The sequence below is a fragment of the Schistocerca americana genome, unplaced genomic scaffold, assembly GCF_021461395.2.
Source record: "Schistocerca americana isolate TAMUIC-IGC-003095 unplaced genomic scaffold, iqSchAmer2.1 HiC_scaffold_263, whole genome shotgun sequence".
In the NCBI taxonomy this organism is placed as follows: Eukaryota; Metazoa; Arthropoda; class Insecta; order Orthoptera; family Acrididae; genus Schistocerca; species Schistocerca americana.
Window position 1 is genome coordinate 98445 of NW_025725976.1, and position 17546 is coordinate 115990.

A 17546-nucleotide genomic window follows, 5' to 3' on the forward strand; every position below is an offset into this window, starting at 1 on the left:
TCGAAATAGCGTGTCTTTTCGGGCCTGAGCCAAGATCACAGATGACGATAGACGAAAGACGGCAGCACCCGTCAGTCATCGCTGTGGACCTCAATGGTAGCGAATTGTTGTGGCAGAGTAAATCTTTGTACGCATTTTCTGGACTCTGAAATGTATTTTTCTCGAGGGCTGTGTCGATCGCAAAGAGGTGTAAGCTGTAACAGCCTCCTTAGCTCAGGGGCAGAGCACTGGTCTTGTAAACCAGGGGTCGTGAGTTCGATTCTCACAGGGGGCAGCACAATTTTAAATGGGCCAATGCAATGCTTTGAACCGAAAATTTCGAAATAGCGTGTCTTTTCGGGCCTGAGCCAAGATCACAGATGACGATAGACGAAAGACGGCAGCACCCGTCAGTCATCGCTGTGGACCTCAATGGTAGCGAATTGTTGTGGCAGAGTAAATCTTTGTACGCATTTTCTGGACTCTGAAATGTATTTTTCTCGAGGGCTGTGGCGATCGCAAAGAGGTGTAAGCTGTAACAGCCTCCTTAGCTCAGGGGCAGAGCACTGGTCTTGTAAACCAGGGGTCGTGAGTTCGATTCTCACAGGGGGCAGCACAATTTTAAATGGGCCAATGCAATGCTTTGAACCGAAAATTTCGAAATAGCGTGTCTTTTCGGGCCTGAGCCAAGATCACAGATGACGATAGACGAAAGACGGCAGCACCCGTCAGTCATCGCTGTGGACCTCAATGGTAGCGAATTGTTGTGGCAGAGTAAATCTTTGTACGCATTTTCTGGACTCTGAAATGTATTTTTCTCGAGGGCTGTGGCGATCGCAAAGAGGTGTAAGCTGTAACAGCCTCCTTAGCTCAGGGGCAGAGCACTGGTCTTGTAAACCAGGGGTCGTGAGTTCGATTCTCACAGGGGGCAGCACAATTTTAAATGGGCCAATGCAATGCTTTGAACCGAAAATTTCGAAATAGCGTGTCTTTTCGGGCCTGAGCCAAGATCACAGATGACGATAGACGAAAGACGGCAGCACCCGTCAGTCATCGCTGTGGACCTCAATGGTAGCGAATTGTTGTGGCAGAGTAAATCTTTGTACGCATTTTCTGGACTCTGAAATGTATTTTTCTCGAGGGCTGTGGCGATCGCAAAGAGGTGTAAGCTGTAACAGCCTCCTTAGCTCAGGGGCAGAGCACTGGTCTTGTAAACCAGGGGTCGTGAGTTCGATTCTCACAGGGAGCAGCACAATTTTAAATGGGCCAATGCAATGCTTTGAACCGAAAATTTCGAAATAGCGTGTCTTTTCGGGCCTGAGCCAAGATCACAGATGACGATAGACGAAAGACGGCAGCACCCGTCAGTCATCGCTGTGGACCTCAATGGTAGCGAATTGTTGTGGCAGAGTAAATCTTTGTACGCATTTTCTGGACTCTGAAATGTATTTTTCTCGAGGGCTGTGGCGATCGCAAAGAGGTGTAAGCTGTAACAGCCTCCTTAGCTCAGGGGCAGAGCACTGGTCTTGTAAACCAGGCGTCGTGAGTTCGATTCTCACAGGGGGCAGCACAATTTTAAATGGGCCAATGCAATGCTTTGAACCGAAAATTTCGAAATAGCGTGTCTTTTCGGGCCTGAGCCAAGATCACAGATGACGATAGACGAAAGACGGCAGCACCCGTCAGTCATCGCTGTGGACCTCAATGGTAGCGAATTGTTGTGGCAGAGTAAATCTTTGTACGCATTTTCTGGACTCTGAAATGTATTTTTCTCGAGGGCTGTGGCGATCGCAAATAGGTGTAAGCTGTAACAGCCTCCTTAGCTCAGGGGCAGAGCACTGGTCTTGTAAACCAGGGGTCGTGAGTTCGATTCTCACAGGGGGCAGCACAATTTTAAATGGGCCAATGCAATGCTTTGAACCGAAAATTTCGAAATAGCGTGTCTTTTCGGGCCTGAGCCAAGATCACAGATGACGATAGACGAAAGACGGCAGCACCCGTCAGTCATCGCTGTGGACCTCAATGGTAGCGAATTGTTGTGGCAGAGTAAATCTTTGTACGCATTTTCTGGACTCTGAAATGTATTTTTCTCGAGGGCTGTGTCGATCGCAAAGAGGTGTAAGCTGTAACAGCCTCCTTAGCTCAGGGGCAGAGCACTGGTCTTGTAAACCAGGGGTCGTGAGTTCGATTCTCACAGGGGGCAGCACAATTTTAAATGGGCCAATGCAATGCTTTGAACCGAAAATTTCGAAATAGCGTGTCTTTTCGGGCCTGAGCCAAGATCACAGATGACGATAGACGAAAGACGGCAGCACCCGTCAGTCATCGCTGTGGACCTCAATGGTAGCGAATTGTTGTGGCAGAGTAAATCTTTGTACGCATTTTCTGGACTCTGAAATGTATTTTTCTCGAGGGCTGTGGCGATCGCAAAGAGGTGTAAGCTGTAACAGCCTCCTTAGCTCAGGGGCAGAGCACTGGTCTTGTAAACCAGGGGTCGTGAGTTCGATTCTCACAGGGGGCAGCACAATTTTAAATGGGCCAATGCAATGCTTTGAACCGAAAATTTCGAAATAGCGTGTCTTTTCGGGCCTGAGCCAAGATCACAGATGACGATAGACGAAAGACGGCAGCACCCGTCAGTCATCGCTGTGGACCTCAATGGTAGCGAATTGTTGTGGCAGAGTAAATCTTTGTACGCATTTTCTGGACTCTGAAATGTATTTTTCTCGAGGGCTGTGGCGATCGCAAAGAGGTGTAAGCTGTAACAGCCTCCTTAGCTCAGGGGCAGAGCACTGGTCTTGTAAACCAGGGGTCGTGAGTTCGATTCTCACAGGGGGCAGCACAATTTTAAATGGGCCAATGCAATGCTTTGAACCGAAAATTTCGAAATAGCGTGTCTTTTCGGGCCTGAGCCAAGATCACAGATGACGATAGACGAAAGACGGCAGCACCCGTCAGTCATCGCTGTGGACCTCAATGGTAGCGAATTGTTGTGGCAGAGTAAATCTTTGTACGCATTTTCTGGACTCTGAAATGTATTTTTCTCGAGGGCTGTGGCGATCGCAAAGAGGTGTAAGCTGTAACAGCCTCCTTAGCTCAGGGGCAGAGCACTGGTCTTGTAAACCAGGGGTCGTGAGTTCGATTCTCACAGGGGGCAGCACAATTTTAAATGGGCCAATGCAATGCTTTGAACCGAAAATTTCGAAATAGCGTGTCTTTTCGGGCCTGAGCCAAGATCACAGATGACGATAGACGAAAGACGGCAGCACCCGTCAGTCATCGCTGTGGACCTCAATGGTAGCGAATTGTTGTGGCAGAGTAAATCTTTGTACGCATTTTCTGGACTCTGAAATGTATTTTTCTCGAGGGCTGTGGCGATCGCAAAGAGGTGTAAGCTGTAACAGCCTCCTTAGCTCAGGGGCAGAGCACTGGTCTTGTAAACCAGGGGTCGTGAGTTCGATTCTCACAGGGGGCAGCACAATTTTAAATGGGCCAATGCAATGCTTTGAACCGAAAATTTCGAAATAGCGTGTCTTTTCGGGCCTGAGCCAAGATCACAGATGACGATAGACGAAAGACGGCAGCACCCGTCAGTCATCGCTGTGGACCTCAATGGTAGCGAATTGTTGTGGCAGAGTAAATCTTTGTACGCATTTTCTGGACTCTGAAATGTATTTTTCTCGAGGGCTGTGGCGATCGCAAAGAGGTGTAAGCTGTAACAGCCTCCTTAGCTCAGGGGCAGAGCACTGGTCTTGTAAACCAGGGGTCGTGAGTTCGATTCTCACAGGGGGCAGCACAATTTTAAATGGGCCAATGCAATGCTTTGAACCGAAAATTTCGAAATAGCGTGTCTTTTCGGGCCTGAGCCAAGATCACAGATGACGATAGACGAAAGACGGCAGCACCCGTCAGTCATCGCTGTGGACCTCAATGGTAGCGAATTGTTGTGGCAGAGTAAATCTTTGTACGCATTTTCTGGACTCTGAAATGTATTTTTCTCGAGGGCTGTGGCGATCGCAAAGAGGTGTAAGCTGTAACAGCCTCCTTAGCTCAGGGGCAGAGCACTGGTCTTGTAAACCAGGGGTCGTGAGTTCGATTCTCACAGGGGGCAGCACAATTTTAAATGGGCCAATGCAATGCTTTGAACCGAAAATTTCGAAATAGCGTGTCTTTTCGGGCCTGAGCCAAGATCACAGATGACGATAGACGAAAGACGGCAGCACCCGTCAGTCATCGCTGTGGACCTCAATGGTAGCGAATTGTTGTGGCAGAGTAAATCTTTGTACGCATTTTCTGGACTCTGAAATGTATTTTTCTCGAGGGCTGTGGCGATCGCAAAGAGGTGTAAGCTGTAACAGCCTCCTTAGCTCAGGGGCAGAGCACTGGTCTTGTAAACCAGGGGTCGTGAGTTCGATTCTCACAGGGGGCAGCACAATTTTAAATGGGCCAATGCAATGCTTTGAACCGAAAATTTCGAAATAGCGTGTCTTTTCGGGCCTGAGCCAAGATCACAGATGACGATAGACGAAAGACGGCAGCACCCGTCAGTCATCGCTGTGGACCTCAATGGTAGCGAATTGTTGTGGCAGAGTAAATCTTTGTACGCATTTTCTGGACTCTGAAATGTATTTTTCTAGAGGGCTGTGGCGATCGCAAAGAGGTGTAAGCTGTAACAGCCTCCTTAGCCCAGGGGCAGAGCACTGGTCTTGTAAACCAGGGGTCGTGAGTTCGATTCTCACAGGGGGCAGCACAATTTTAAATGGGCCAATGCAATGCTTTGAACCGAAAATTTCGAAATAGCGTGTCTTTTCGGGCCTGAGCCAAGATCACAGATGACGATAGACGAAAGACGGCAGCACCCGTCAGTCATCGCTGTGGACCTCAATGGTAGCGAATTGTTGTGGCAGAGTAAATCTTTGTACGCATTTTCTGGACTCTGAAATGTATTTTTCTCGAGGGCTGTGGCGATCGCAAAGAGGTGTAAGCTGTAACAGCCTCCTTAGCTCAGGGGCAAAGCACTGGTCTTGTAAACCAGGGGTCGTGAGTTCGATTCTCACAGGGGGCAGCACAATTTTAAATGGGCCAATGCAATGCTTTGAACCGAAAATTTCGAAATAGCGTGTCTTTTCGGGCCTGAGCCAAGATCACAGATGACGATAGACGAAAGACGGCAGCACCCGTCAGTCATCGCTGTGGACCTCAATGGTAGCGAATTGTTGTGGCAGAGTAAATCTTTGTACGCATTTTCTGGACTCTGAAATGTATTTTTCTCGAGGGCTGTGGCGATCGCAAAGAGGTGTAAGCTGTAACAGCCTCCTTAGCTCAGGGGCAGAGCACTGGTCTTGTAAACCAGGGGTCGTGAGTTCGATTCTCACAGGGGGCAGCACAATTTTAAATGGGCCAATGCAATGCTTTGAACCGAAAATTTCGAAATAGCGTGTCTTTTCGGGCCTGAGCCAAGATCACAGATGACGATAGACGAAAGACGGCAGCACCCGTCAGTCATCGCTGTGGACCTCAATGGTAGCGAATTGTTGTGGCAGAGTAAATCTTTGTACGCATTTTCTGGACTCTGAAATGTATTTTTCTCGAGGGCTGTGGCGATCGCAAAGAGGTGTAAGCTGTAACAGCCTCCTTAGCTCAGGGGCAGAGCACTGGTCTTGTAAACCAGGGGTCGTGAGTTCGATTCTCACAGGGGGCAGCACAATTTTAAATGGGCCAATGCAATGCTTTGAACCGAAAATTTCGAAATAGCGTGTCTTTTCGGGCCTGAGCCAAGATCACAGATGACGATAGACGAAAGACGGCAGCACCCGTCAGTCATCGCTGTGGACCTCAATGGTAGCGAATTGTTGTGGCAGAGTAAATCTTTGTACGCATTTTCTGGACTCTGAAATGTATTTTTCTCGAGGGCTGTGGCGATCGCAAAGAGGTGTAAGCTGTAACAGCCTCCTTAGCTCAGGGGCAGAGCACTGGTCTTGTAAACCAGGGGTCGTGAGTTCGATTCTCACAGGGGGCAGCACAATTTTAAATGGGCCAATGCAATGCTTTGAACCGAAAATTTCGAAATAGCGTGTCTTTTCGGGCCTGAGCCAAGATCACAGATGACGATAGACGAAAGACGGCAGCACCCGTCAGTCATCGCTGTGGACCTCAATGGTAGCGTATTGTTGTGGCAGAGTAAATCTTTGTACGCATTTTCTGGACTCTGAAATGTATTTTTGTCGAGGGCTGTGGCGATCGCAAAGAGGTGTAAGCTGTAACAGCCTCCTTAGCTCAGGGGCAGAGCACTGGTCTTGTAAACCAGGGGTCGTGAGTTCGATTCTCACAGGGGGCAGCACAATTTTAAATGGGCCAATGCAATGCTTTGAACCGAAAATTTCGAAATAGCGTGTCTTTTCGGGCCTGAGCCAAGATCACAGATGACGATAGACGAAAGACGGCAGCACCCGTCAGTCATCGCTGTGGACCTCAATGGTAGCGAATTGTTGTGGCAGAGTAAATCTTTGTACGCATTTTCTGGACTCTGAAATGTATTTTTCTCGAGGGCTGTGGCGATCGCAAAGAGGTGTAAGCTGTAACAGCCTCCTTAGCTCAGGGGCAGAGCACTGGTCTTGTAAACCAGGGGTCGTGAGTTCGATTCTCACAGGGGGCAGCACAATTTTAAATGGGCCAATGCAATGCTTTGAACCGAAAATTTCGAAATAGCGTGTCTTTTCGGGCCTGAGCCAAGATCACAGATGACGATAGACGAAAGACGGCAGCACCCGTCAGTCATCGCTGTGGACCTCAATGGTAGCGAATTGTTGTGGCAGAGTAAATCTTTGTACGCATTTTCTGGACTCTGAAATGTATTTTTCTCGAGGGCTGTGGCGATCGCAAAGAGGTGTAAGCTGTAACAGCCTCCTTAGCTCAGGGGCAGAGCACTGGTCTTGTAAACCAGGGGTCGTGAGTTCGATTCTCACAGGGGGCAGCACAATTTTAAATGGGCCAATGCAATGCTTTGAACCGAAAATTTCGAAATAGCGTGTCTTTTCGGGCCTGAGCCAAGATCACAGATGACGATAGACGAAAGACGGCAGCACCCGTCAGTCATCGCTGTGGACCTCAATGGTAGCGAATTGTTGTGGCAGAGTAAATCTTTGTACGCATTTTCTGGACTCTGAAATGTAATTTTGTCGAGGGCTGTGGCGATCGCAAAGAGGTGTAAGCTGTAACAGCCTCCTTAGCTCAGGGGCAGAGCACTGGTCTTGTAAACCAGGGGTCGTGAGTTCGATTCTCACAGGGGGCAGCACAATTTTAAATGGGCCAATGCAATGCTTTGAACCGAAAATTTCGAAATAGCGTGTCTTTTCGGGCCTGAGCCAAGATCACAGATGACGATAGACGAAAGACGGCAGCACCCGTCAGTCATCGCTGTGGACCTCAATGGTAGCGAATTGTTGTGGCAGAGTAAATCTTTGTACGCATTTTCTGGACTCTGAAATGTATTTTTCTCGAGGGCTGTGGCGATCGCAAAGAGGTGTAAGCTGTAACAGCCTCCTTAGCTCAGGGGCAGAGCACTGGTCTTGTAAACCAGGGGTCGTGAGTTCGATTCTCACAGGGGGCAGCACAATTTTAAATGGGCCAATGCAATGCTTTGAACCGAAAATTTCGAAATAGCGTGTCTTTTCGGGCCTGAGCCAAGATCACAGATGACGATAGACGAAAGACGGCAGCACCCGTCAGTCATCGCTGTGGACCTCAATGGTAGCGAATTGTTGTGGCAGAGTAAATCTTTGTACGCATTTTCTGGACTCTGAAATGTATTTTTCTCGAGGGCTGTGGCGATCGCAAAGAGGTGTAAGCTGTAACAGCCTCCTTAGCTCAGGGGCAGAGCACTGGTCTTGTAAACCAGGCGTCGTGAGTTCGATTCTCACAGGGGGCAGCACAATTTTAAATGGGCCAATGCAATGCTTTGAACCGAAAATTTCGAAATAGCGTGTCTTTTCGGGCCTGAGCCAAGATCACAGATGACGATAGACGAAAGACGGCAGCACCCGTCAGTCATCGCTGTGGACCTCAATGGTAGCGAATTGTTGTGGCAGAGTAAATCTTTGTACGCATTTTCTGGACTCTGAAATGTATTTTTCTCGAGGGCTGTGGCGATCGCAAAGAGGTGTAAGCTGTAACAGCCTCCTTAGCTCAGGGGCAGAGCACTGGTCTTGTAAACCAGGGGTCGTGAGTTCGATTCTCACAGGGGGCAGCACAATTTTAAATGGGCCAATGCAATGCTTTGAACCGAAAATTTCGAAATAGCGTGTCTTTTCGGGCCTGAGCCAAGATCACAGATGACGATAGACGAAAGACGGCAGCACCCGTCAGTCATCGCTGTGGACCTCAATGGTAGCGAATTGTTGTGGCAGAGTAAATCTTTGTACGCATTTTCTGGACTCTGAAATGTATTTTTGTCGAGGGCTGTGGCGATCGCAAAGAGGTGTAAGCTGTAACAGCCTCCTTAGCTCAGGGGCAGAGCACTGGTCTTGTAAACCAGGGGTCGTGAGTTCGATTCTCACAGGGGGCAGCACAATTTTAAATGGGCCAATGCAATGCTTTGAACCGAAAATTTCGAAATAGCGTGTCTTTTCGGGCCTGAGCCAAGATCACAGATGACGATAGACGAAAGACGGCAGCACCCGTCAGTCATCGCTGTGGACCTCAATGGTAGCGAATTGTTGTGGCAGAGTAAATCTTTGTACGCATTTTCTGGACTCTGAAATGTATTTTTCTCGAGGGCTGTGGCGATCGCAAAGAGGTGTAAGCTGTAACAGCCTCCTTAGCTCAGGGGCAGAGCACTGGTCTTGTAAACCAGGGGTCGTGAGTTCGATTCTCACAGGGGGCAGCACAATTTTAAATGGGCCAATGCAATGCTTTGAACCGAAAATTTCGAAATAGCGTGTCTTTTCGGGCCTGAGCCAAGATCACAGATGACGATAGACGAAAGACGGCAGCACCCGTCAGTCATCGCTGTGGACCTCAATGGTAGCGAATTGTTGTGGCAGAGTAAATCTTTGTACGCATTTTCTGGACTCTGAAATGTATTTTTCTCGAGGGCTGTGGCGATCGCAAAGAGGTGTAAGCTGTAACAGCCTCCTTAGCTCAGGGGCAGAGCACTGGTCTTGTAAACCAGGGGTCGTGAGTTCGATTCTCACAGGGGGCAGCACAATTTTAAATGGGCCAATGCAATGCTTTGAACCGAAAATTTCGAAATAGCGTGTCTTTTCGGGCCTGAGCCAAGATCACAGATGACGATAGACGTAAGACGGCAGCACCCGTCAGTCATCGCTGTGGACCTCAATGGTAGCGAATTGTTGTGGCAGAGTAAATCTTTGTACGCATTTTCTGGACTCTGAAATGTATTTTTCTCGAGGGCTGTGGCGATCGCAAAGAGGTGTAAGCTGTAACAGCCTCCTTAGCTCAGGGGCAGAGCACTGGTCTTGTAAACCAGGGGTCGTGAGTTCGATTCTCACAGGGGGCAGCACAATTTTAAATGGGCCAATGCAATGCTTTGAACCGAAAATTTCGAAATAGCGTGTCTTTTCGGGCCTGAGCCAAGATCACAGATGACGATAGACGAAAGACGGCAGCACCCGTCAGTCATCGCTGTGGACCTCAATGGTAGCGAATTGTTGTGGCAGAGTAAATCTTTGTACGCATTTTCTGGACTCTGAAATGTATTTTTGTCGAGGGCTGTGGCGATCGCAAAGAGGTGTAAGCTGTAACAGCCTCCTTAGCTCAGGGGCAGAGCACTGGTCTTGTAAACCAGGGGTCATGAGTTCGATTCTCACAGGGGGCAGCACAATTTTAAATGGGCCAATGCAATGCTTTGAACCGAAAATTTCGAAATAGCGTGTCTTTTCGGGCCTGAGCCAAGATCACAGATGACGATAGACGAAAGACGGCAGCACCCGTCAGTCATCGCTGTGGACCTCAATGGTAGCGAATTGTTGTGGCAGAGTAAATCTTTGTACGCATTTTCTGGACTCTGAAATGTATTTTTGTCGAGGGCTGTGGCGATCGCAAAGAGGTGTAAGCTGTAACAGCCTCCTTAGCTCAGGGGCAGAGCACTGGTCTTGTAAACCAGGGGTCGTGAGTTCGATTCTCACAGGGGGCAGCACAATTTTAAATGGGCCAATGCAATGCTTTGAACCGAAAATTTCGAAATAGCGTGTCTTTTCGGGCCTGAGCCAAGATCACAGATGACGATAGACGAAAGACGGCAGCACCCGTCAGTCATCGCTGTGGACCTCAATGGTAGCGAATTGTTGTGGCAGAGTAAATCTTTGTACGCATTTTCTGGACTCTGAAATGTATTTTTCTCGAGGGCTGTGGCGATCGCAAAGAGGTGTAAGCTGTAACAGCCTCCTTAGCTCAGGGGCAGAGCACTGGTCTTGTAAACCAGGGGTCGTGAGTTCGATTCTCACAGGGGGCAGCACAATTTTAAATGGGCCAATGCAATGCTTTGAACCGAAAATTTCGAAATAGCGTGTCTTTTCGGGCCTGAGCCAAGATCACAGATGACGATAGACGAAAGACGGCAGCACCCGTCAGTCATCGCTGTGGACCTCAATGGTAGCGAATTGTTGTGGCAGAGTAAATCTTTGTACGCATTTTCTGGACTCTGAAATGTATTTTTCTCGAGGGCTGTGGCGATCGCAAAGAGGTGTAAGCTGTAACAGCCTCCTTAGCTCAGGGGCAGAGCACTGGTCTTGTAAACCAGGGGTCGTGAGTTCGATTCTCACAGGGGGCAGCACAATTTTAAATGGGCCAATGCAATGCTTTGAACCGAAAATTTCGAAATAGCGTGTCTTTTCGGGCCTGAGCCAAGATCACAGATGACGATAGACGAAAGACGGCAGCACCCGTCAGTCATCGCTGTGGACCTCAATGGTAGCGAATTGTTGTGGCAGAGTAAATCTTTGTACGCATTTTCTGGACTCTGAAATGTATTTTTCTCGAGGGCTGTGGCGATCGCAAAGAGGTGTAAGCTGTAACAGCCTCCTTAGCTCAGGGGCAGAGCACTGGTCTTGTAAACCAGGGGTCGTGAGTTCGATTCTCACAGGGGGCAGCACAATTTTAAATGGGCCAATGCAATGCTTTGAACCGAAAATTTCGAAATAGCGTGTCTTTTCGGGCCTGAGCCAAGATCACAGATGACGATAGACGAAAGACGGCAGCACCCGTCAGTCATCGCTGTGGACCTCAATGGTAGCGAATTGTTGTGGCAGAGTAAATCTTTGTACGCATTTTCTGGACTCTGAAATGTATTTTTCTCGAGGGCTGTGGCGATCGCAAAGAGGTGTAAGCTGTAACAGCCTCCTTAGCTCAGGGGCAGAGCACTGGTCTTGTAAACCAGGGGTCGTGAGTTCGATTCTCACAGGGGGCAGCACAATTTTAAATGGGCCAATGCAATGCTTTGAACCGAAAATTTCGAAATAGCGTGTCTTTTCGGGCCTGAGCCAAGATCACAGATGACGATAGACGAAAGACGGCAGCACCCGTCAGTCATCGCTGTGGACCTCAATGGTAGCGAATTGTTGTGGCAGAGTAAATCTTTGTACGCATTTTCTGGACTCTGAAATGTATTTTTCTCGAGGGCTGTGGCGATCGCAAAGAGGTGTAAGCTGTAACAGCCTCCTTAGCTCAGGGGCAGAGCACTGGTCTTGTAAACCAGGGGTCGTGAGTTCGATTCTCACAGGGGGCAGCACAATTTTAAATGGGCCAATGCAATGCTTTGAACCGAAAATTTCGAAATAGCGTGTCTTTTCGGGCCTGAGCCAAGATCACAGATGACGATAGACGAAAGACGGCAGCACCCGTCAGTCATCGCTGTGGACCTCAATGGTAGCGAATTGTTGTGGCAGAGTAAATCTTTGTACGCATTTTCTGGACTCTGAAATGTATTTTTGTCGAGGGCTGTGGCGATCGCAAAGAGGTGTAAGCTGTAACAGCCTCCTTAGCTCAGGGGCAGAGCACTGGTCTTGTAAACCAGGGGTCGTGAGTTCGATTCTCACAGGGGCAGCACAATTTTAAATGTGCCAATGCAATGCTTTGAACCGAAAATTTCGAAATAGCGTGTCTTTTCGGGCCTGAGCCAAGATCACAGATGACGATAGACGAAAGACGGCAGCACCCGTCAGTCATCGCTGTGGACCTCAATGGTAGCGAATTGTTGTGGCAGAGTAAATCTTTGTACGCATTTTCTGGACTCTGAAATGTATTTTTCTCGAGGGCTGTGGCGATCGCAAAGAGGTGTAAGCTGTAACAGCCTCCTTAGCTCAGGGGCAGAGCACTGGTCTTGTAAACCAGGGGTCGTGAGTTCGATTCTCACAGGGGGCAGCACAATTTTAAATGGGCCAATGCAATGCTTTGAACCGAAAATTTCGAAATAGCGTGTCTTTTCGGGCCTGAGCCAAGATCACAGATGACGATAGACGAAAGACGGCAGCACCCGTCAGTCATCGCTGTGGACCTCAATGGTAGCGAATTGTTGTGGCAGAGTAAATCTTTGTACGCATTTTCTGGACTCTGAAATGTATTTTTCTCGAGGGCTGTGGCGATCGCAAAGAGGTGTAAGCTGTAACAGCCTCCTTAGCTCAGGGGCAGAGCACTGGTCTTGTAAACCAGGGGTCGTGAGTTCGATTCTCACAGGGGGCAGCACAATTTTAAATGGGCCAATGCAATGCTTTGAACCGAAAATTTCGAAATAGCGTGTCTTTTCGGGCCTGAGCCAAGATCACAGATGACGATAGACGAAAGACGGCAGCACCCGTCAGTCATCGCTGTGGACCTCAATGGTAGCGAATTGTTGTGGCAGAGTAAATCTTTGTACGCATTTTCTGGACTCTGAAATGTATTTTTCTCGAGGGCTGTGGCGATCGCAAAGAGGTGTAAGCTGTAACAGCCTCCTTAGCTCAGGGGCAGAGCACTGGTCTTGTAAACCAGGGGTCGTGAGTTCGATTCTCACAGGGGGCAGCACAATTTTAAATGGGCCAATGCAATGCTTTGAACCGAAAATTTCGAAATAGCGTGTCTTTTCGGGCCTGAGCCAAGATCACAGATGACGATAGACGAAAGACGGCAGCACCCGTCAGTCATCGCTGTGGACCTCAATGGTAGCGAATTGTTGTGGCAGAGTAAATCTTTGTACGCATTTTCTGGACTCTGAAATGTATTTTTCTCGAGGGCTGTGGCGATCGCAAAGAGGTGTAAGCTGTAACAGCCTCCTTAGCTCAGGGGCAGAGCACTGGTCTTGTAAACCAGGGGTCGTGAGTTTGATTCTCACAGGGGGCAGCACAATTTTAAATGGGCCAATGCAATGCTTTGAACCGAAAATTTCGAAATAGCGTGTCTTTTCGGGCCTGAGCCAAGATCACAGATGACGATAGACGAAAGACGGCAGCACCCGTCAGTCATCGCTGTGGACCTCAATGGTAGCGAATTGTTGTGGCAGAGTAAATCTTTGTACGCATTTTCTGGACTCTGAAATGTATTTTTCTCGAGGGCTGTGGCGATCGCAAAGAGGTGTAAGCTGTAACAGCCTCCTTAGCTCAGGGGCAGAGCACTGGTCTTGTAAACCAGGGGTCGTGAGTTCGATTCTCACAGGGGGCAGCACAATTTTAAATGGGCCAATGCAATGCTTTGAACCGAAAATTTCGAAATAGCGTGTCTTTTCGGGCCTGAGCCAAGATCACAGATGACGATAGACGAAAGACGGCAGCACCCGTCAGTCATCGCTGTGGACCTCAATGGTAGCGAATTGTTGTGGCAGAGTAAATCTTTGTACGCATTTTCTGGACTCTGAAATGTATTTTTCTCGAGGGCTGTGGCGATCGCAAAGAGGTGTAAGCTGTAACAGCCTCCTTAGCTCAGGGGCAGAGCACTGGTCTTGTAAACCAGGGGTCGTGAGTTCGATTCTCACAGGGGGCAGCACAATTTTAAATGGGCCAATGCAATGCTTTGAACCGAAAATTTCGAAATAGCGTGTCTTTTCGGGCCTGAGCCAAGATCACAGATGACGATAGACGAAAGACGGCAGCACCCGTCAGTCATCGCTGTGGACCTCAATGGTAGCGAATTGTTGTGGCAGAGTAAATCTTTGTACGCATTTTCTGGACTCTGAAATGTATTTTTCTCGAGGGCTGTGGCGATCGCAAAGAGGTGTAAGCTGTAACAGCCTCCTTAGCTCAGGGGCAGAGCACTGGTCTTGTAAACCAGGGGTCGTGAGTTCGATTCTCACAGGGGGCAGCACAATTTTAAATGGGCCAATGCAATGCTTTGAACCGAAAATTTCGAAATAGCGTGTCTTTTCGGGCCTGAGCCAAGATCACAGATGACGATAGACGAAAGACGGCAGCACCCGTCAGTCATCGCTGTGGACCTCAATGGTAGCGAATTGTTGTGGCAGAGTAAATCTTTGTACGCATTTTCTGGACTCTGAAATGTATTTTTCTCGAGGGCTGTGGCGATCGCAAAGAGGTGTAAGCTGTAACAGCCTCCTTAGCTCAGGGGCAGAGCACTGGTCTTGTAAACCAGGGGTCGTGAGTTCGATTCTCACAGGGGGCAGCACAATTTTAAATGGGCCAATGCAATGCTTTGAACCGAAAATTTCGAAATAGCGTGTCTTTTCGGGCCTGAGCCAAGATCACAGATGACGATAGACGAAAGACGGCAGCACCCGTCAGTCATCGCTGTGGACCTCAATGGTAGCGAATTGTTGTGGCAGAGTAAATCTTTGTACGCATTTTCTGGACTCTGAAATGTATTTTTCTCGAGGGCTGTGGCGATCGCAAAGAGGTGTAAGCTGTAACAGCCTCCTTAGCTCAGGGGCAGAGCACTGGTCTTGTAAACCAGGGGTCGTGAGTTCGATTCTCACAGGGGGCAGCACAATTTTAAATGGGCCAATGCAATGCTTTGAACCGAAAATTTCGAAATAGCGTGTCTTTTCGGGCCTGAGCCAAGATCACAGATGACGATAGACGAAAGACGGCAGCACCCGTCAGTCATCGCTGTGGACCTCAATGGTAGCGAATTGTTGTGGCAGAGTAAATCTTTGTACGCATTTTCTGGACTCTGAAATGTATTTTTCTCGAGGGCTGTGGCGATCGCAAAGAGGTGTAAGCTGTAACAGCCTCCTTAGCTCAGGGGCAGAGCACTGGTCTTGTAAACCAGGGGTCGTGAGTTCGATTCTCACAGGGGGCAGCACAATTTTAAATGGGCCAATGCAATGCTTTGAACCGAAAATTTCGAAATAGCGTGTCTTTTCGGGCCTGAGCCAAGATCACAGATGACGATAGACGAAAGACGGCAGCACCCGTCAGTCATCGCTGTGGACCTCAATGGTAGCGAATTGTTGTGGCAGAGTAAATCTTTGTACGCATTTTCTGGACTCTGAAATGTATTTTTCTCGAGGGCTGTGGCGATCGCAAAGAGGTGTAAGCTGTAACAGCCTCCTTAGCTCAGGGGCAGAGCACTGGTCTTGTAAACCAGGGGTCGTGAGTTCGATTCTCACAGGGGGCAGCACAATTTTAAATGGGCCAATGCAATGCTTTGAACCGAAAATTTCGAAATAGCGTGTCTTTTCGGGCCTGAGCCAAGATCACAGATGACGATAGACGAAAGACGGCAGCACCCGTCAGTCATCGCTGTGGACCTCAATGGTAGCGAATTGTTGTGGCAGAGTAAATCTTTGTACGCATTTTCTGGACTCTGAAATGTATTTTTCTCGAGGGCTGTGTCGATCGCAAAGAGGTGTAAGCTGTAACAGCCTCCTTAGCTCAGGGGCAGAGCACTGGTCTTGTAAACCAGGGGTCGTGAGTTCGATTCTCACAGGGGGCAGCACAATTTTAAATGGGCCAATGCAATGCTTTGAACCGAAAATTTCGAAATAGCGTGTCTTTTCGGGCCTGAGCCAAGATCACAGATGACGATAGACGAAAGACGGCAGCACCCGTCAGTCATCGCTGTGGACCTCAATGGTAGCGAATTGTTGTGGCAGAGTAAATCTTTGTACGCATTTTCTGGACTCTGAAATGTATTTTTCTCGAGGGCTGTGGCGATCGCAAAGAGGTGTAAGCTGTAACAGCCTCCTTAGCTCAGGAGCAGAGCACTGGTCTTGTAAACCAGGGGTCGTGAGTTCGATTCTCACAGGGGGCAGCACAATTTTAAATGGGCCAATGCAATGCTTTGAACCGAAAATTTCGAAATAGCGTGTCTTTTCGGGCCTGAGCCAAGATCACAGATGACGATAGACGAAAGACAGCAGCACCCGTCAGTCATCGCTGTGGACCTCAATGGTAGCGAATTGTTGTGGCAGAGTAAATCTTTGTACGCATTTTCTGGACTCTGAAATGTATTTTTGTCGAGGGCTGTGGCGATCGCAAAGAGGTGTAAGCTGTAACAGCCTCCTTAGCTCAGGGGCAGAGCACTGGTCTTGTAAACCAGGGGTCGTGAGTTCGATTCTCACAGGGGGCAGCACAATTTTAAATGGGCCAATGCAATGCTTTGAACCGAAAATTTCGAAATAGCGTGTCTTTTCGGGCCTGAGCCAAGATCACAGATGACGATAGACGAAAGACGGCAGCACCCGTCAGTCATCGCTGTGGACCTCAATGGTAGCGAATTGTTGTGGCAGAGTAAATCTTTGTACGCATTTTCTGGACTCTGAAATGTATTTTTCTCGAGGGCTGTGGCGATCGCAAAGAGGTGTAAGCTGTAACAGCCTCCTTAGCTCAGGGGCAGAGCACTGGTCTTGTAAACCAGGGGTCGTGAGTTCGATTCTCACAGGGGGCAGCACAATTTTAAATGGGCCAATGCAATGCTTTGAACCGAAAATTTCGAAATAGCGTGTCTTTTCGGGCCTGAGCCAAGATCACAGATGACGATAGACGAAAGACGGCAGCACCCGTCAGTCATCGCTGTGGACCTCAATGGTAGCGAATTGTTGTGCAGAGTAAATCTTTGTACGCATTTTCTGGACTCTGAAATGTATTTTTCTCGAGGGCTGTGGCGATCGCAAAGAGGTGTAAGCTGTAACAGCCTCCTTAGCTCAGGGGCAGAGCACTGGTCTTGTAAACCAGGGGTCGTGAGTTCGATTCTCACAGGGGGCAGCACAATTTTAAATGGGCCAATGCAATGCTTTGAACCGAAAATTTCGAAATAGCGTGTCTTTTCGGGCCTGAGCCAAGATCACAGATGACGATAGACGAAAGACGGCAGCACCCGTCAGTCATCGCTGTGGACCTCAATGGTAGCGAATTGTTGTGGCAGAGTAAATCTTTGTACGCATTTTCTGGACTCTGAAATGTATTTTTCTCGAGGGCTGTGGCGATCGCAAAGAGGTGTAAGCTGTAACAGCCTCCTTAGCTCAGGGGCAGAGCACTGGTCTTGTAAACCAGGGGTCGTGAGTTCGATTCTCACAGGGGGCAGCACAATTTTAAATGGGCCAATGCAATGCTTTGAACCGAAAATTTCGAAATAGCGTGTCTTTTCGGGCCTGAGCCAAGATCACAGATGACGATAGACGAAAG

At 48.7% G+C, this 17546-nt stretch overlaps 1 protein-coding gene and 55 non-coding genes across 56 annotated transcripts in view; all 56 read left to right on the top strand.

Annotated features, from left to right (window-relative positions):
- The window catches only part of LOC124576703 (twinfilin-like), a 48780-nt gene that overhangs the window by 11828 nt on the left and 19406 nt on the right, over window positions 1-17546 (top strand). The gene's annotated exons all lie outside the window — the stretch shown is intronic.
- On the top strand, window positions 203-274 carry Trnat-ugu. The gene has a single exon. It is a non-coding gene; the product is annotated as a tRNA-Thr (tRNA).
- On the top strand, window positions 521-592 carry Trnat-ugu. The gene has a single exon. It is a non-coding gene; the product is annotated as a tRNA-Thr (tRNA).
- On the top strand, window positions 839-910 carry Trnat-ugu. The gene has a single exon. It is a non-coding gene; the product is annotated as a tRNA-Thr (tRNA).
- On the top strand, window positions 1157-1228 carry Trnat-ugu. Its single transcript has one exon. It is a non-coding gene; the product is annotated as a tRNA-Thr (tRNA).
- On the top strand, window positions 1475-1546 carry Trnat-ugu. Its single transcript has one exon. It is a non-coding gene; the product is annotated as a tRNA-Thr (tRNA).
- Trnat-ugu lies at window positions 1793-1864 on the top strand. Its single transcript has one exon. It is a non-coding gene; the product is annotated as a tRNA-Thr (tRNA).
- On the top strand, window positions 2111-2182 carry Trnat-ugu. The gene has a single exon. It is a non-coding gene; the product is annotated as a tRNA-Thr (tRNA).
- On the top strand, window positions 2429-2500 carry Trnat-ugu. Its single transcript has one exon. It is a non-coding gene; the product is annotated as a tRNA-Thr (tRNA).
- On the top strand, window positions 2747-2818 carry Trnat-ugu. The gene has a single exon. It is a non-coding gene; the product is annotated as a tRNA-Thr (tRNA).
- Window positions 3065-3136, top strand: Trnat-ugu. Its single transcript has one exon. It is a non-coding gene; the product is annotated as a tRNA-Thr (tRNA).
- Trnat-ugu lies at window positions 3383-3454 on the top strand. Its single transcript has one exon. It is a non-coding gene; the product is annotated as a tRNA-Thr (tRNA).
- Trnat-ugu lies at window positions 3701-3772 on the top strand. The gene has a single exon. It is a non-coding gene; the product is annotated as a tRNA-Thr (tRNA).
- Window positions 4019-4090, top strand: Trnat-ugu. The gene has a single exon. It is a non-coding gene; the product is annotated as a tRNA-Thr (tRNA).
- On the top strand, window positions 4337-4408 carry Trnat-ugu. The gene has a single exon. It is a non-coding gene; the product is annotated as a tRNA-Thr (tRNA).
- Window positions 4655-4726, top strand: Trnat-ugu. Its single transcript has one exon. It is a non-coding gene; the product is annotated as a tRNA-Thr (tRNA).
- On the top strand, window positions 4973-5044 carry Trnat-ugu. The gene has a single exon. It is a non-coding gene; the product is annotated as a tRNA-Thr (tRNA).
- Trnat-ugu lies at window positions 5291-5362 on the top strand. Its single transcript has one exon. It is a non-coding gene; the product is annotated as a tRNA-Thr (tRNA).
- Window positions 5609-5680, top strand: Trnat-ugu. The gene has a single exon. It is a non-coding gene; the product is annotated as a tRNA-Thr (tRNA).
- Trnat-ugu lies at window positions 5927-5998 on the top strand. The gene has a single exon. It is a non-coding gene; the product is annotated as a tRNA-Thr (tRNA).
- On the top strand, window positions 6245-6316 carry Trnat-ugu. The gene has a single exon. It is a non-coding gene; the product is annotated as a tRNA-Thr (tRNA).
- Window positions 6563-6634, top strand: Trnat-ugu. The gene has a single exon. It is a non-coding gene; the product is annotated as a tRNA-Thr (tRNA).
- Trnat-ugu lies at window positions 6881-6952 on the top strand. The gene has a single exon. It is a non-coding gene; the product is annotated as a tRNA-Thr (tRNA).
- Window positions 7199-7270, top strand: Trnat-ugu. The gene has a single exon. It is a non-coding gene; the product is annotated as a tRNA-Thr (tRNA).
- Trnat-ugu lies at window positions 7517-7588 on the top strand. Its single transcript has one exon. It is a non-coding gene; the product is annotated as a tRNA-Thr (tRNA).
- Window positions 7835-7906, top strand: Trnat-ugu. The gene has a single exon. It is a non-coding gene; the product is annotated as a tRNA-Thr (tRNA).
- On the top strand, window positions 8153-8224 carry Trnat-ugu. The gene has a single exon. It is a non-coding gene; the product is annotated as a tRNA-Thr (tRNA).
- On the top strand, window positions 8471-8542 carry Trnat-ugu. Its single transcript has one exon. It is a non-coding gene; the product is annotated as a tRNA-Thr (tRNA).
- Window positions 8789-8860, top strand: Trnat-ugu. Its single transcript has one exon. It is a non-coding gene; the product is annotated as a tRNA-Thr (tRNA).
- On the top strand, window positions 9107-9178 carry Trnat-ugu. The gene has a single exon. It is a non-coding gene; the product is annotated as a tRNA-Thr (tRNA).
- Window positions 9425-9496, top strand: Trnat-ugu. The gene has a single exon. It is a non-coding gene; the product is annotated as a tRNA-Thr (tRNA).
- Trnat-ugu lies at window positions 9743-9814 on the top strand. The gene has a single exon. It is a non-coding gene; the product is annotated as a tRNA-Thr (tRNA).
- Window positions 10061-10132, top strand: Trnat-ugu. Its single transcript has one exon. It is a non-coding gene; the product is annotated as a tRNA-Thr (tRNA).
- On the top strand, window positions 10379-10450 carry Trnat-ugu. Its single transcript has one exon. It is a non-coding gene; the product is annotated as a tRNA-Thr (tRNA).
- On the top strand, window positions 10697-10768 carry Trnat-ugu. The gene has a single exon. It is a non-coding gene; the product is annotated as a tRNA-Thr (tRNA).
- On the top strand, window positions 11015-11086 carry Trnat-ugu. Its single transcript has one exon. It is a non-coding gene; the product is annotated as a tRNA-Thr (tRNA).
- Window positions 11333-11404, top strand: Trnat-ugu. The gene has a single exon. It is a non-coding gene; the product is annotated as a tRNA-Thr (tRNA).
- Window positions 11651-11722, top strand: Trnat-ugu. Its single transcript has one exon. It is a non-coding gene; the product is annotated as a tRNA-Thr (tRNA).
- On the top strand, window positions 11969-12042 carry Trnat-ugu. The gene has a single exon. It is a non-coding gene; the product is annotated as a tRNA-Thr (tRNA).
- On the top strand, window positions 12286-12357 carry Trnat-ugu. The gene has a single exon. It is a non-coding gene; the product is annotated as a tRNA-Thr (tRNA).
- Trnat-ugu lies at window positions 12604-12675 on the top strand. Its single transcript has one exon. It is a non-coding gene; the product is annotated as a tRNA-Thr (tRNA).
- On the top strand, window positions 12922-12993 carry Trnat-ugu. The gene has a single exon. It is a non-coding gene; the product is annotated as a tRNA-Thr (tRNA).
- Window positions 13240-13311, top strand: Trnat-ugu. Its single transcript has one exon. It is a non-coding gene; the product is annotated as a tRNA-Thr (tRNA).
- Window positions 13558-13629, top strand: Trnat-ugu. The gene has a single exon. It is a non-coding gene; the product is annotated as a tRNA-Thr (tRNA).
- On the top strand, window positions 13876-13947 carry Trnat-ugu. The gene has a single exon. It is a non-coding gene; the product is annotated as a tRNA-Thr (tRNA).
- Trnat-ugu lies at window positions 14194-14265 on the top strand. The gene has a single exon. It is a non-coding gene; the product is annotated as a tRNA-Thr (tRNA).
- Window positions 14512-14583, top strand: Trnat-ugu. Its single transcript has one exon. It is a non-coding gene; the product is annotated as a tRNA-Thr (tRNA).
- On the top strand, window positions 14830-14901 carry Trnat-ugu. The gene has a single exon. It is a non-coding gene; the product is annotated as a tRNA-Thr (tRNA).
- On the top strand, window positions 15148-15219 carry Trnat-ugu. The gene has a single exon. It is a non-coding gene; the product is annotated as a tRNA-Thr (tRNA).
- Trnat-ugu lies at window positions 15466-15537 on the top strand. The gene has a single exon. It is a non-coding gene; the product is annotated as a tRNA-Thr (tRNA).
- Window positions 15784-15855, top strand: Trnat-ugu. Its single transcript has one exon. It is a non-coding gene; the product is annotated as a tRNA-Thr (tRNA).
- On the top strand, window positions 16102-16173 carry Trnat-ugu. Its single transcript has one exon. It is a non-coding gene; the product is annotated as a tRNA-Thr (tRNA).
- Window positions 16420-16491, top strand: Trnat-ugu. Its single transcript has one exon. It is a non-coding gene; the product is annotated as a tRNA-Thr (tRNA).
- Window positions 16738-16809, top strand: Trnat-ugu. Its single transcript has one exon. It is a non-coding gene; the product is annotated as a tRNA-Thr (tRNA).
- Window positions 17055-17126, top strand: Trnat-ugu. The gene has a single exon. It is a non-coding gene; the product is annotated as a tRNA-Thr (tRNA).
- On the top strand, window positions 17373-17444 carry Trnat-ugu. The gene has a single exon. It is a non-coding gene; the product is annotated as a tRNA-Thr (tRNA).